The 16078-nt window shown below is 38.3% G+C and overlaps 1 protein-coding gene and 1 long non-coding RNA gene across 2 annotated transcripts in view; both read left to right on the plus strand.

Annotated features, from left to right (window-relative positions):
- LOC148944291 (uncharacterized) overlaps positions 1–14821 on the plus strand; it is a 66385-nt gene extending 51564 nt beyond the window's left edge. Inside the window, exon 3 of the long non-coding RNA XR_016142829.1 lies at positions 14708–14821. This is a non-coding gene — a long non-coding RNA (uncharacterized LOC148944291). The remainder of the gene's footprint in view (positions 1–14707) is intronic.
- The window catches only part of LOC148944293 (phospholipid-transporting ATPase ABCA3-like), a 233259-nt gene continuing 231899 nt past the window's right edge, over positions 14719–16078 (plus strand). Inside the window, exon 1 of the mRNA XM_089100087.1 lies at positions 14719–14850. The gene's annotated coding sequence lies outside the window, so the exon portion shown is untranslated. The remainder of the gene's footprint in view (positions 14851–16078) is intronic.

A 16078-nucleotide genomic window follows, 5' to 3' on the forward strand; every position in this document is an offset into this window, starting at 1 on the left:
TGCGTCCGGGGGGTTTCCTGGGGGGTGGGCGTCGGGGGATTGTAACCCTTTGGGGTTGGGGTAGAGGACCTCGCAAGACTGTTCAAATGGAACTTGTGTATTATAACGACCACACTCAAAACCTCTTCCAAAATCGTTTCAAAAATCATCTCTTAAAATGTCTCTATCTCTTTCGCCGAAATAATTCCATAATCTGTCTAAAAGAGTTTCGCCCAAATAATCCCTAAACAGACTTTCAGCGTGTTCCTTTTGTTTGGCATCCCTGTGCTTTCACATTTAAAATTACAAAGAAACCTTTTCGCGCGCTAAGATCAAAACATCTGCCTCGGAAACGATTCTCTTGTTAGAAATCCAAATTAATTCCCCTTTCGTGACTCAATTCTCTATAGAACAACAAATTAATTCCCCTTTTGTGTCAATCAATCAATCATGACATCATGTGTGATCTAACTGTTTCTCGGTGACAATTCTCTTTGGAAATGCAAGGAGATTAATTAACTTGACGTCATCTGTCAGACATTAATTAACTGTTTCCCGGAACCTCATTACATCTGGCTCGAATAACAATAACAAATACTATTTCCGGATCATAAAATCTAACCACGTGTTCTCCCTAATGACTCTATTCAAAACAACAACAACATTGACCTTGGCATTTTGGCTCGGAAACAATAACAACATTGACATTCGCTGAGGGCGTGCCAAAAACACACCTGGTGAAAGAGGTCATTGACCCCATTACGCAATCATTCTCCCTAATGAGTCTATGCCCATATAAGGAGTCCCGTCCGGAGATATTATGGCATCTCTACTGTTAATTCACCAAAAGGAAATATGTGCACGCTCAGGCCTGGATTTACCACTAGGTCCCTAGGCCTGGACCTAGAAGCACATAATGCTAGCGGGAGCAATAAATTATCACTGAGTAATTTTTTACTGACAAATCTGGACTGATGTGATTTATCGTCGCCAGGTGCACTCTGCCGCCACGCTGCCTATTCACAGAAAAGTGACATTAAACAACACAGGAATTCCATGGTCAGATGTCTCCCAAGAATGGTAGCTGAGAGTTCGGTATTACCCCTCTCTTTCATCACTTTTCGCTCATCAGTTGTGTTCTGTTAACACACAGTTACATGATTACATGGTTACACACAGTTACGGTTACATTGGGGTTCAGTTACACGGGGTTTAGTTAAATGGGGTTGAGTTGCACGGGGGCTGAGTTGCAGGAGGGTTCAGTTAAAGGGGGTTCAGTTGGATGAGGGTTCAGTTGCACGAGGGTTCAGTTGCACGGGGGTTCAGTTGCAGAGGGGCTCAGTTGCACGGGGGTTTGGTTATACGGGGGTTCAGTTGCACGGGGGTTCGGCTATACGGAGTTTCAGTTACAAGGGGTCAGATGCTAGGGGTTCAGTTACACGGGGGTTCAGTTACAATGGGACCATATGCTCTATATTGTGCAAATACGTACTGCTTTGAATAGATATCGTGTCTAGTAAGTTGTAGACGACACTTTTGATTTAAGGTATTAGACTAGGTGGATGCCCCAATCTTGTTTTTCATACTCGTATTAGGAGAGCAAGAATTTAGTATTGTTCTATTTTTGTTTCCTGTGGCTTCGATTTTTGTGTATTAACAAAAATTGGTAAGGAACAAATCCCTGAAATTATTATCTGAAGTGTTATCCCAGTATTCGGCTGAAGGAGCTTATCCCATGGAGAATTGATGAATATGACATTAAAGTCTGGAAAGTTGTACATGATTTTTGCCTGACCTGAAAAAGGATGATTTTCACTTGTCATTCAGTCGAGTCCTATAGTACGGGGGCTGGATTTAGGTTTTATAGAGTATTCTTAGAGTTTGGGAGAATAGAAAGATAAGTATTCGAACCAAAATTAGAATATTGGAAGCTACAGTGATGACAGTGGTCACGCATGATTCTGAAGCTTGTGTGCTCCAAAACACGAGGGAGGATTCGCTATATGTTTTCCAGAGAAATAGCTTATGGATTGTTTTAGCTACCCGACTCACTGACCGTATCTCAAATAATAAGCTGTACAAAAAATTTGGTTCAATCCCGCTCTCATGGGCTATAGTGAGAGGAAGGATGAGATGGCTAGGACACGTTTTGCGGATGAAGGATGACAGACTTCCAAAGATTCTCCTTGTTGGCCAACGGCCTAGGGCCAAACAAAAAGTAGGTCGTCCCGGAATGTGGTGGTAAGATGTCGTACGGAAAGATTGAAGGGAAATGGAAACCTCTTGGGAGAGAGTAAAGAGAGAGGGTTGAATAAATTGGTATGGAGGAGGAGCGTGCGTAGCTGTGTTGGCCGTAGACGGCTCGGTGCTGCAGTGAATTGTTAGGAGTGTTAGTAGTAGTAGTTAAGAGGACTATCTGAAGCTGTCGCGCCAATCTTTTGCTACTTAGATACATTTTTCTGGTTTCGACAGGGCAGCTTCGTTCGAGTAGTTAAGCAGGCAGGCACAAGGTTTAAACAGAAGCTAGACTAAAATCTAAAGATACTTATGATTTGTGACTATTCCATAGCCTGGTCGCCAAAATAACTTATGGTAATAATAAATAGAAATATTTAGAGATAAGAATAGCTTTGGCCATGGGTATGAAAGGGCTTGATTGATTCAATTATGTGACTTCACCAAACAGGTATTTCACGCTACAATACTATATAACTACATTTATACAAAAACACTAAAATACTTACCCGAACTAAAAAAAAAAAAAAAAAAAAAAAAAAAACCATTAACTAAACCCTCCTCAGAAAACCTTAACAATAGCCTCAAAAGGCAACTCTATTTGTGCTGTACAGGACTTTCTTCACTATATTCCTAACGTTTTTTTCACCAATTATCAAATTTAAATCAAATGGGAAGCTAACATTATGTTCTCTCAATTCAAAAATCATATTAAACCTCTGACGAACATAAAAAGGACAGTTATACAGGACATGCTCACAGTTTTCTATACATACACGTTTATATGTTAGGCTATCAGTTATGTCTATTCTATGTAAAAAAAAAAATAATAATTCAGTTTCGAATGGCCTGTTATAAACTGAGTTAATATATAGCTTGGTTAAAGTTTTTTCGTACAAATTAAGTCTTCTTTACATCTGAAAAAACTAACAGGCCCACTACTCACATTATATTCAAATATTACATATCATTTATTATATAGAGCATTTTTTTTAAAACATCACAGTTCAGTTGGAAAGGTGACAAATAATTTTCTATTAGAAACCCAACTCCTAGCAACTCAGCAACTATTTCATCGGTAAAAATACTATGATCAACAGAGTATATATTTAAAGGAAAACTAGGCTGCACAATATCTGACCAAAAACGGGGACGTCCCTTTTTAGCAAACCTCATCACTGCCAATTCTATTGCTCTTAGACCGATTGGAAGGACACCAGAAAGGGTTGTAATAACATGATTTTTAGCAGTTCTAAACGACTTTGAAATACTAAGGGTTGAACATCTTTGTGCTGACTGTAACATATTCTGTGTATTTTTTTTCTTAAGACCCCAATCCATACTGGAGCCGTATACAAAATAGCACTTTAAATTACTGACTTATACAATTTTCTAAGACTTAAAGGCTCGAAGTCCGAGTCATCCTTGCCGCACTTAAAAGACGGCTCGAATATTTCTTAGCCTTATTTATTCTGCATGATGAAAGGGCTTCCTTTGCTGTTTCTAACCATTTCTGTTCATGCTTTCATTTGAGTTTGTGATTTCGTTTCCTACTGTTAAGCCTTTGGCAGATGCGTGATATCAGATTTACCTTGTAAACTGTAATAGTGCTATCATGGCTGAAGACATAAATTTGTGTTCATTTTAAGGTTGACTTCATTGCTCATCTTATTTTTTGTTCGTTTTAAGTTTCATTTCACCATGTAAATTCTTATTTGTTTTATGCTCAATATTGTAGTCTTTATACCGTAAGCTTATTTTCTGCTCGTTTTAAGTTTTAAATTCTATTTACTTTTCATTGAAAAGCTTCGTTATTTATTACTTAATTTCTGTTTTTTTTTAAATGACATCTTTGCTGTCTGTTAGAACTAGTAATTTAGTCAATTTTGAATAACAGAGTCATATTAAAAATAGTACTACTACTACTACTAACAACTGACCGCAGCACTAAGCCACCTGAGACCAACACAGCTACGCACGCTCCTCCTCCATCCCAATCTATTTAAAGCCTCCCTTTTTACACCCCCCCCCCGAAGTTCCCATTTCCTTTAAATCTTTCTTTATGACGTCCTTCTACCCCAGACGAGGACGACCCGCTTTCCGTTTAGCCCTAGACGGTTGGCCGAAAAGAACAATTTTCGGCAATCTGTCATCCTTCATCCGCACAACGTGCCCTAGCCACCTCAACCTTTCTTTCATTATAGCCCTAGAGAGCGGTATTGAACCACATTTTTCGTATAGCCTATTGTTTGAAATATGGTCACTCAGCCGGGTACCCAGAACAATCCTTAAGCAATTTCCCTGGAAAACACCTAGCAAATCTTCATCCGCTTTTCGGAGCGCCCATGCTTCAGAGCCATATTTGACCACTGTCATCACTGTAGCTCCTAATATTCTAGTCTTGGTTTGCAGACTTATCTTCCTACTCTTCAAAACTTTTTTTAACTGTGAAAAAACAACCTGAGCCTCGGCTATTCTACTTTAAATATCTTCACTGCTCCCACCATCTTTACTAATAATACTACGCAGGTAAGTGAAGCTGCCCACCTGATCAATCTTTTCATTACCCAACTTCACCTTTTCATCTTCACTTATTCCTAGGCTTAGTGACTTAGTCTTCTTAACATTAAATTTTTAAACCTATTCTAGCACCCTGAACTCGCAAAATCTCTAAAAGTTCATTCATTTTGCTCATACTTTCAAATAGGATATTTAAATCATCAGCATAATCTAAGTCCAGGGGACTTATTCCTACTCATTTAAATTCGTGACCTCCCATAGCCTTTCCTGAGCTCCTTAAGACAAAATCTGTCGATATGACCAAAATAAATGGGGATAGAATACAGCCCTGATTCATGCCCGATTTAATACAAAACCAGCTGCTAACCTCACTTTCTACCTTAACCGCAGCAGTGTTATTCACGTACATAGCACTAATCACTTTAATGTATTTTACTTTGTCTTACTTTGTCAATCACTTTGTCTGGTATACTATACAAGGATAAAACCTTTACTAAGGCTCTTCTATCAACAGAATCGAACGCTTGCTCATAATCTATAAAACTGTGGACCAAAGGTGTTTGACAAATCAGGCACTTCTCAATTGTTAACCTAAGAGCGAAAATTGGGTCGACACACCCTCTCTACCTTCCTTGAAACCGCACTGTATTTCGATTAAAGCTTTGTCTATGGCATATCTCAGTCTAAAAAGTATCATATTACTAAGTAATTTACTACCTACAGAGACCAGACTAATGCCTCAATAATAACCACCAAGGGCGTCCCGAATAAAGTGGCTTAATTAAGGTTTTCCTAAAATCGATAGGTACTTCCCCTTTTTCAAAAATCATATTCATAATCTTCAGTAACTTATTTCTAACCTCAGAGCCACCATATTTGAGTAACTCATATACCACCCTATCAGCACCTGGAGCCTTATTATTTTTTAGTCCTTTTAGTCCTGTCGCTAATTCTTCCTCGCAAAAGAAATCTTCCTTCACATCCCAGGTGTCACAATCTTTTTCATTTTCCTCTATATCTTTTTCTGCAACTCTATCTCGGCTTAGCAAATTCTCAAAGTTTTCTGCCCATCTCTCTTTAATTCTTTCCTTATCGCTAATTGTGGTCCCATTCCTATCTTTAACTGGGCCACGTTAGTGTATTCTTGTACAAGTTCTTTCTCCTTTCTATTAAACATAAAGCTTTTTCACTAGTATTCTTAGCTGCAGTCCTAGCTTTCTTACCTAAGACACCTTCAACAACTTCGCAAATTATTTTTCTAAGATTATTCCAACCATCTTCCAATTATCAAATTTTAAACTCTTGAGTTTAGTATTCAACTGTTCCTGGAAAGTTTCTCTCAAATTCACATTCCGGAGTACCAACATCATAACTTCCCGGGAGGTAGTTACCCTTCCGAAATTTCAGCTTTAAATTAACCCTAGACACTACTAGATGGTGATCTTTTCTTTTAACATCAATAACAGCATTCCTATATACAATAGTATCTTCCATTGATTCTACCAGTCTTCGGTTTACTATAACCTAATCAATAAGATTTGCTGTCTTACAATCACGTGAATACCATGTTAACTTATGAGCCATTTTATGACCAAACACCGTATTAGTTATAACTAGATTGTTATACCTACAAATTGCAAAAGTCTGTATCCATTACTGTTTTCTTTTCCTACACCAAATTTACCTAGGACACCTTCTATCCCTATTTCTACCGACCTGAGCGTTAAAATCTCCTATTAAAACCATTATATTTCTGCCTGGGACCCTGTCTATTTGCTCTTGTAATTGTAAGTAAAATTCATCTGAGTCACTAGTATCTCCGTCAGTCGGCTCTACAGGGGCATATACTACTACAACTGATACCCTGAACTTTTTAGTCATGAAATGAGTTATTAGTATTCTATTATTAAACCCTTCCCAACCTAAACAAGACTTAGCAGCTTCATTATTCATCATGAGCCCTACTCCCTGTCTATGTACCCCCTTCTTCCTGTCTGAGTAAATAAAGTATGTGTCACCTAATTTCATGCTTCCTACCCCTGGGATAAGTGTTTATGAAACTCCTAATAAGTCTAGTTCGAATCGTCTGAATTCTTCAGTCAAAATGTGGAGACGATGGTAATTTTTTAGCGTCGTAACATTCCAAGTTCCAATTTTCATGTTCTTTGAATCATTGAAATTATTTTGACCTCAGGAAAAGCAATGATCCCAGATACCAGTGCAGGGTATCCAACTCCTAAGAAGTCCAGTTCGAATCGTCTGAATTCGTCAGTCAAAATGTCGATACGATGGTCATTTATTAACGTCGTAACATTCCAAGTTCCAATTTTCATGTTCTTTGAATCATTGAAATTATTTTGACCTCAGGAAAAGCAATGATCCCGAAGGAAACATCAAAGAAACTCAGCATTCCTCGAGCAAGCCTGATAAGATGGGTAGAACTTTGGAATAAAGTGCCTTTAAATGAACTTGAGAGTAAAGAAACAGAGGTATTTAAAGCTGATAAAGGTAGTAAAAAAATATTAAGTGGTAATAAAGAAAACAATCTAGGTAATTATCTGACAAAAGCTAGTAAGCTACAATATGGACTCAGCCCAAAACAATAATGTATTCTGGCCTATCAGTTTGTAAAAATGAACAAGAAAAAGATTCCTGGCAGCTCGGAAAATAATAAAACTGCTGGTGCAGATTGGTTTACGTTTTTCCTGGAAAGAGACCCAAGTATGTCTATCCGTTCTCCTCAGGCTACAAGCATTGCTCGGGCAACAGCATTCAATCAAACAACAGTCAATGGGTTTTTTGACGATTACTCAGCTGTGTTAGAAAAGGAGAAATTTGAAGCTTATGCTATATGGAATGTTGATGAAACTGGTCTTACATCTGTGCAGAATCCTAAGTAAGTGTTAGCTCCAAAAGGTGCTAAGCAAGTTGGTCAACTAACATCAGCCGAGAGGGGTGAACTTGTAACAGTATGTTTTACAGTTAGTGCTGCAGGTGTAGTGATTCCCCCTTTATGGTCTTTCCACGTGTTTGCTTCAAAGATCATATGGTCTCTGGTGCTCCTACTGGCACGAAAGGTGCTGCTTATGTAAACGGATGGATGACTGTTGAAACCTTCCCAGAATTTCTTAAACACTTTCAAAAGCACAAACGATGTAGTTTTGCCTCAGTAGTCTTATTAATCATGGACAACCATGCAAGCCATATAAGCCTAGAATCAGCAGAATATGCTAAATTAAATGGAATAGTGATACTTATTATCCCACCACACATAAGTCACAAGCTTCAGCCCCTGGATAGATCAGTCTTTGGACCATTAAAAGCTCACTACAATAGAGTAGCCGATGCGTAGATGCTTAACCGTCCTGGGAGGCTCATTAAGATTGATAATATTGAAGAATTGCTTGGCACTGCTTTTCCACAGGCTGTCACGCCGCAGAATATTCAGTCTGGCTTCAGAGTTTCTGGAGTCTATCCCTTCAACCGTGATAATTTTACGGATGACGAATTCTTGTGTTCATATGTCTGTGATCATGAAAGGATTAATCCTCATGAAAGAGATGATCTGTCTAAACCAAGTATCTTTTCTATTGCATCTTAATAATTACAATAATAAACGCCTGTATGCCCAAAAATCTCCCGTGAACAGATTTCTCCTCACCCTAAAGCAAGTGCCAGAAAAAAATATTACATACCACAAAAGGACCAGAGCATTACAGCCACTGACACACCTGTTAAAAATCCACTGATAAAAGACTTCGCTGATCGAACAGTAAAGGCTAAGGGAAAGAAAAAGTGAGAAGTAAAAAGGCCAAAATTAGCAAGAAAAAAGGAGAAAAGACCCAGAGTTTTGTTACCATAGAGAGTAGTCAGGATGGATGGAAGACGAATTCCATCTAATTGACTCAGATGATGAAAGCATGCATGCAGATGTTGTGGGAGACATTGACTATGAAAAAGTGATAACTGGTGACTATGTACTTGTCTTAGAGGGAAAAATAGGGGAAATCTCAACCTCCTCAGTTGCCATGATAATTTTACAGAAGGAAGACTAATATGAGTTATTCTGTTTGAAAATACTTGCGCCTTTCATGAAGTTTATGAGAACTGATCAATTATGTACATTCGACAGAGCAAGCATCAAAATGAACATAGGGCCTCTACCATTTACTGATGGCACTATGTTTACATTTTGATTACTAAACATCAGTATATGTATATTAAACTGACAATGCACATTCATTTGTATTTTTTCAGTAAAGTGCAAGCTATGTTATCGCCTTGGGAAGGCATAGGGGTTTTGTATCCTACTCATGTTTATTCTGCTCGTTTTGAGTTTGACTCGCTTATTTATTGTAATTTCTGTTTGTTTTGGGTTTCATATATTTATCGATGCTGATTTGTGGTAGTTTCACGCTTGGTAGATTATTTGATTTTACTTTTTCTCATTTTGGTTTAATAGAGTTCTTTACTTTTCTTTGACAAACTTATTTTGTGGAAATTTTTTTTTAATTAATTTCTGTTTGTTTTATATTGGCATAGTCTTTTCAGGGAAAAAGAAAATAATACTTTAAATGTTTTCGTTTTTTAAGACTTTGTAGTTTGGCCTACTATTTGTATGCTGGAGAAAAATTTTCAGTAATTTTTAACAACATATACCCTTTTAAAAATTTGGACACAAATAGTAGTGTTTAATTTAGATTCATACCTCCTCTAGTTGACCTGAAATGGAAAACTTGATACCAATTGTAAGAAAAAAATCTGTATGCTTTCTTTGATAGCTTGGATACACTTACGCTTTTTTGATTTGGCTAAATTTCAAGAGCAGAAGTAGCCCCGGTAGTTTGAACATAATACCCTCAGTCGTTCTATGGATACTGCTGAGATGCCTTATTGGGAATTAGGATTATCACAGTGCATTTTGATTTAATCTTAAGGCAACATTTAGTTTTAAACATAAAGGCAAATGGGAGGGTGGTCGTGGGAGGGGGATCAGTTTCCTTCCAATCATTTTCGACTATTAAAAAGGGCATCAGCCTTTTCTATTTTCAATCGAATGAGCCCTTTTTGAAGTTCCTACGACAACTCCTTCGATACAAAGTGCCCTGGTATAAACAACAACAACAACAACAACAACAACAAAATAATACATTATACCAACATCGATTTTTACTATAAAAATTTCAAGACTTCCAATCACTTTCGACTATTAAAAAGGGCAATAGGCCTTTCGATTTCCAATCGAATGAGCCCTTTTTGAGTTTATACGACACCACTTTCTATAAACACCTTATATACCCCCAGGGCATAAATTACAACCCTTACCCTAAGGGCTGTGAGGGTGGTTGCCATCCTTTAAGACCTAATATCCAGAACTTTCAACTACGTTAAACAAAATGGCTCAAAATTTTGAGCCATCCAATCTCAAAATTTTGATTGGATGTGTCTGGGAAAATGGTGGGCGTGAGAAGGGCGTTAGTTTCTCTGCGATCACTTTCAACTATTAAGAAAGGCACTAGCCCTTTCAATTTCCAATCAAATGAGCCCTTTGAAGTTTCTACGACAACGCTTTCAATAGAAACCTTATATGCCCCCAGGGCATAACTTACAACTCTTGCCCTGAGGGCTGGGGAGGGGGTTGTCATCCTCAAAGACCTAATTTCCAGAACTTTCTGCAACGTTGAACAAAATGGCTATCTGCAAATTTTGATAGACGGGGTTTAGTTACCGTCCAATCACTTTCAACTATTAAAAAGAGCACTAGCCCTCTCAATTTCCAATTGAATGAGCCCCTTTTAAAGTTTTTACGACAACTCTATCTATAAGAACCTTATATGCCCCAGGGCATAACCTACTACCTTTGCCATGGGGGCTCTGGGGGTTTTGTCATCCTTAAATACATAATTTCCAGAACTTTCAACTATGTTGAACAAAATGGCTATCCATAAACATTGATAGAATGTGTTTGGGGAAATGGTGGGCGTGAAAGGGGGTTAGTTACTCTCCACTCACTTTCGACTATTAAAAGGGGCAATTTCAATTTCCAATCAAATGACCCCCTTTTGAAATTAATGCAACAAATTTCTATATAAGCCTTATATGGCCACAGGGCATAACTTACAACCCTTACACTGAGGGCTCTGATGGGGTTATCATCCTAAAAGACCTAACTTCCAGAACTTTCCACTACGTTGAAGAAAATGGATATCTCAAATTCTGATTGGATGTGTTTGGGGAAATGGTGGGCGTGAGAAGGGGGTTTGTTGCCCTTCAATCAATTTCGACTATTAAAAGGGCACTAGCCCTTTCAATTTCCAATCGACAGAGCCGTTTTTAAAGTTTCTACAACATCGCTTTCTATAAAAACCTTGTAAGCCCGAGCGCATAGCTTACGACCCTTGCCCTGAGGGCTGTGGGGGTAGAGGGGTTGTCATCCTTAAAGACCTAATCTCCAAAACTTTCAACTACGCTGAATAAAATGGCTATTTAAAAATTTTGATTGGATGTGTTTGGGGAAGAGGTGGGCGTGAGAGGGGGGTTAGTTTCCCTCAAATCACTTTTCAAATCACTATTAAAAGGGGCACTAGCCCTTTGAATTTCCAATCGAATGGGCCCTTGTTCAAGTTTCTACGACAAAGATTTCAATAGAAACTTATATGTCCCAAGGGAAAAACTTATAATCCTTGCCCTGAAGACTGTGAGGGAGTGCTCTAATCAAAGGTATAATTTCCTGGACTTTTAAATGCGTGGAACAAAATGGCTATCTCAAAATTTTGATTGGATGTGTGTGGGGAAATGGTGGGCGTGGAACGGGTGTTAGTTGCCTTCCAATCACTTTTGACTATGAAAAAGGGCACTAACCATTTCTATTTCCAATCGAATGACTCCTTTTTGAAGTCTCTACGAAACTGCGTTCTATAGAATCCTCATAGGTCCTCATGGCATAACTAGCAGCCCTTATTGTGAGTACTGTGGGGGGCTGTCATTCTCAAAGACATAATTTTCAGAGCTATAAACGAAATTGAATAATATCTCTATCTCACAATTTTGATTAATTGTTTTTCGGGAAATGTTGGGCGAGAGAGGGGGTTAGTTGCCCTCCAATCACTTTCGACTATTAAAAACGGCATTATCCCTATTGAATTCCCAATCGAATGAGCCTTTTTTTAAGTTTCTACGATATCGCTTTCTATAAAAACCTTATATGCCCCAAGGGCATAACTTACAACCATTGCCGTGTGGGCTGTGGGGGAGTGTCCTCCTCAAAAACATAACTTCTATCTGGAAATCAACTACACTGAACAAAATTCCTATCTAAAAATTTTGATTTGATGTGTTTGGGGAAAAGATGGGCGTGAGAAAGGGTTTAGTTGCCCTCAAATCACTTTCGACTATTAAAAACGGCACTAGACCTTTGAATTTCCAATCGAATGAGCCCTTTTTCAAGTTTTTACGACAAAGATTTCAATAAAAACTTATATGCCTCTAGGGCATAACTTATAACCGTAGCCCTGAAGACTGTGGGGGGGAGTGTCCTGCTCCAAGGTATAATTTCCTGAACTTTAAACTGCGCGGAACAAAATGGCTATCTCAAAATTTTTATTGGATGTTCTACGACAACGCGTTCTATAAAAACCTTATTTGCCCCCAGGGCATAACTTACAAGCCTTGCCCTGAGGGCTGTGGGGTTGTCATCCTCAAAGACCTAATTTCCAGAACTTTTAACTACGTTGAACAAAATGGCTATTTTAAAATTTTGATTGGATGTGTTTGGAGAAAAGTTGAGCTCGTGAGAGGGGGGTTAGTTGCCCTCCAATCACTTTCGACTATTTAAAAGGACACTAGCCCTTTGAATTTCCAATCGAATGACCAATTTTTCAAGTTTCTATGACAAAGATTTCAAAAAAAACTTATATGCCCCCAGGGCATAACTTATAACTCTTGTCCTGAAGACTGCGGATGGAGTGTTCTAATCAAAGGTATAATTTCCTGAACTTTTAACTGCGTGGAACAAAATTACTATCTCAAAATTTTCATTGGATGTTTTTGGGGAAATGGTGGGCGTGGAAGGGTGTTAGTTGCCTTCCAATCACTTTCGACTAATAAAAAGGACACTAGCAATTTCAATTTCCGATCGAATGAGCCCTTTTTGAAATTTCTACGACAACACGTTCTATATAAATCTTATATGCCCCAAGGACATGACTTAAAACCCTTGCCCTGAGGGCTCTGGGGGGGCTGTCATCCTCAAAGACCTAATTTCCAGAACTTTCAACTACGTTGAATAAAATGGCCATCTTAAAAGTTTTGTTGGATGTATTTGGGGAAAAGTTGGGCGTGAGAGGGGGGGTTAGTTGCCCTCCAATCCCTTTCGACTATTAAAAAGGACACTAGCCCTTTGAAGTTCCAATCGAATGAACCTTTTTTGAAGTTTCTGTGGCAACGCTTTCTATAAGAACCTTATACGCCCCCAGGGCATAACTTACGACCCTTGCCATGAAGGCTGTGGGGGGAGTGTCCTCCTCAAAAACATAATTTCTATCTGGAAATCAACTACGCTGAACCAAATGGCTATCTCAAAATTTTGATTGGATGTCTTAGGGGGAAGGATGGGCGGTGGGGGGGGGGGCTTGTTGCCCTCCAATCACTTTCGACTATTAAAAAGGGAACTAGCCCTTTGAAGTTCCAATCTAATGAACTGAAGTTTCTGTGGCAACGCTTTCTATAAGAACCTTATACGCCCCCAGGGCATAACTTACGACCCTTGCCATGAAGGCTGTGGGGGGAGTGTCCTCCTCAAAAACATAATTTCTATCTGGAAATCAACTACGCTGAACCAAATGGCTATCTCAAAATTTGGATTGGATGTATTAGGGGGAAGGAGGGGCGGGGGGGGGGGCTAGGTGCCCTCGATTCACTTTCAACTATCAAAAAGGGCACTAGCCACTTCAATTTCCAATCAAGTGAGCTCTTTTCAAAGTTTCTACAACAACTCCTTCAATACGAAGTGCCCTGGTCTAAGAGCAAGAAAAAAAAATAATACATTGTGCCAATATTGTTCTTTACTATGGCAGGTTACCAGGCTCTTTGGAGAGCTGGGGGTTTAGAAAGAGTACGTTCTTAAGGGCCCAATTTTGGGTCCGTAATCACACACATTGAAACCCTTGTATGTCTCTGATTTCAACAAGAATTTGCATGAACAGCTCACTATGTATAAAATATCGGGTAAGGGACGTGGGATGTTTATGGCTACAGCCGAAAAGGATGACTTTGGGCTCTTCAACCATGCAAATTTGAAATCCTATTTTAACAAGATGTAATATGTCTACCCTTTGTTGGCTCTGTTTTACATGGGTTTTTCTCATGGTTTTGGACCTTTATTCTCAAAGCCGCCGAAGGCAAATTTTTAAACCTTGTAATCGTTCTTCATTAAACTGGATATTTTATAAATATTATTTGATATCTTGTAGGTTTAGATACTTCTTGGGGATATAACTTTTCCCTACTATTGGCTTTGACCCTTAAGAAGGATGTCTTAAGAACTTGTAATTTGCGATTAAATCAGCCTCTTGATGCCTCTACGGGCAACCGTACAAGTACAACCATACGATCGTACAAATCGAAATGTTAAGGCAAAAAACATGAGGTGCGCATTGCTCTTTACTGGCTCTGCACTAACATGTAGGTTATTTTTAATAGCCTGTATGTATATTTTATTACATTGCTCTTTACTGACTCTGCACTAACTAGACTATGATAAGTTCAACTTCAAATTTCTAAAAAGTTGTATGTTTTTTTCTTGTGACAAAAGTTGTCATTCAGTGCTGCCCAAAAAAGCGTCAGAAATAATTTGGAGCTTTATTTCAGAACACTTTTACTTCTCTCCACAGAATCTAATGTGTATGCATGTTTTTCTTTAAGTTTCCTATGCAAATATTGTCTTATTATTACATTTTTTATTTCTTTTTTCCAGTATATGTTCTACTGCTCTCTGCTAGTGATACAGCAAATTTGATTGATAAGCTTTACCTTATCACCTACGAGTCTGGCAGATAATCTTAGTATTTTAAAGTCTTTTACGAGTGCAAGTTTCAATTTAATTTCTTGATACATTACGTAAGTTTCTTTTTTGTTCTTACGATGCACATCGTTTTTGGTAAACTACCTACGATTGTGCTTAGGGTTAGGTTGGTTTTGTAGTACCCATATTATTTCGGATTAATCTTCCATTGCAAGTTTTAAACTTGGAGGGATTTTTGTATACGATCTGTATGGATATTTAATACGCTTTCAAGTACTATTTTAATCTGATAGAAAGGCGGTGATATTGCATTTAAAGGCCATATTTTCATAAAAGTAAATTCTTTCCTCTGCTTCTGGTTTTATTTTCTCCCTATAAATTGACATAGAACGAAACCTTGGAAAACCGTTGGAGCGATACAAGCTGGTCTTCATCGCCTAAATTAGGTGCGGGCACGAAAACCTTGCTTGGCTTTGGCTGGTGCTCAAACCTTTGGACTTTGTAGTTTGTACTGTCTTCACCGAGACCATTACTCGGGGTTTTCGTCTTGGAGTTGGCTCTCGCTTCACTCAGACCAGCTCTTGAGCCTTCAACTCTTGGAGGTCGAATTCGCTTTGCTAGCGTCGATGCCGAAGCTTATAGCCTTTTTAGATGCCCATATAAATCAGCGGACTTTTAAAGTCCATAGATTTCTATGGACATCGAAAAAGGATAAAGCTTCAGTCTATAAGACAAGGCCATATCCAGCGGTGGGGAGGGGGTTTAGGGGGTTTGAACCCCTTCCCCATGAAATGTTTTTTTTTCAACTCTCCTTTTATTATTATTTTTTTTTAGCAACACATTCTTGCCCACCAAGACACAAAAACTATTCTCTATTACTTTATACCAAACACGTCTTCTATTTTCTTAAACTTCATAATCCTTATCCTTTTCCATTCTGTTTCCAAACGATTTATCACATCATAATCTTTCTTCTGCTTTTCTTTTCGCTTCCACGTGTAATGACTTCATTAACTTCATCTTTTTTTACCTGTAATATTTGCCAATAAATTCTCAGTCCTGCTACATTTGTTTCTTGTTTTTCACATTCTAACATTACGTGACATTGCGCTTCTAGTTTTTTCTTGCATAGCTTACATAGTCCATTACTACCACTCATATTCATCTTTACTTTCGACTCTTCTGTGAGTAAAAAATTATGCATAAAGAAAAACATGTGTTCTTTAGCTTTTGTTGGCAACAGACAACTTTCTATTAGAATGAAACTTTTGTCCACCTCTTCTTCACTATAACCACCATTTTCAATTATTTTTAGTGGAGGAA

The sequence above is a fragment of the Artemia sp. Qi Xiang Cuo genome, chromosome 14 (assembly GCF_049724085.1).
Source record: "Artemia sp. Qi Xiang Cuo chromosome 14, ASM4972408v1, whole genome shotgun sequence".
Lineage (NCBI taxonomy): Eukaryota > Metazoa > Arthropoda > Branchiopoda > Anostraca > Artemiidae > Artemia > Artemia sp. Qi Xiang Cuo.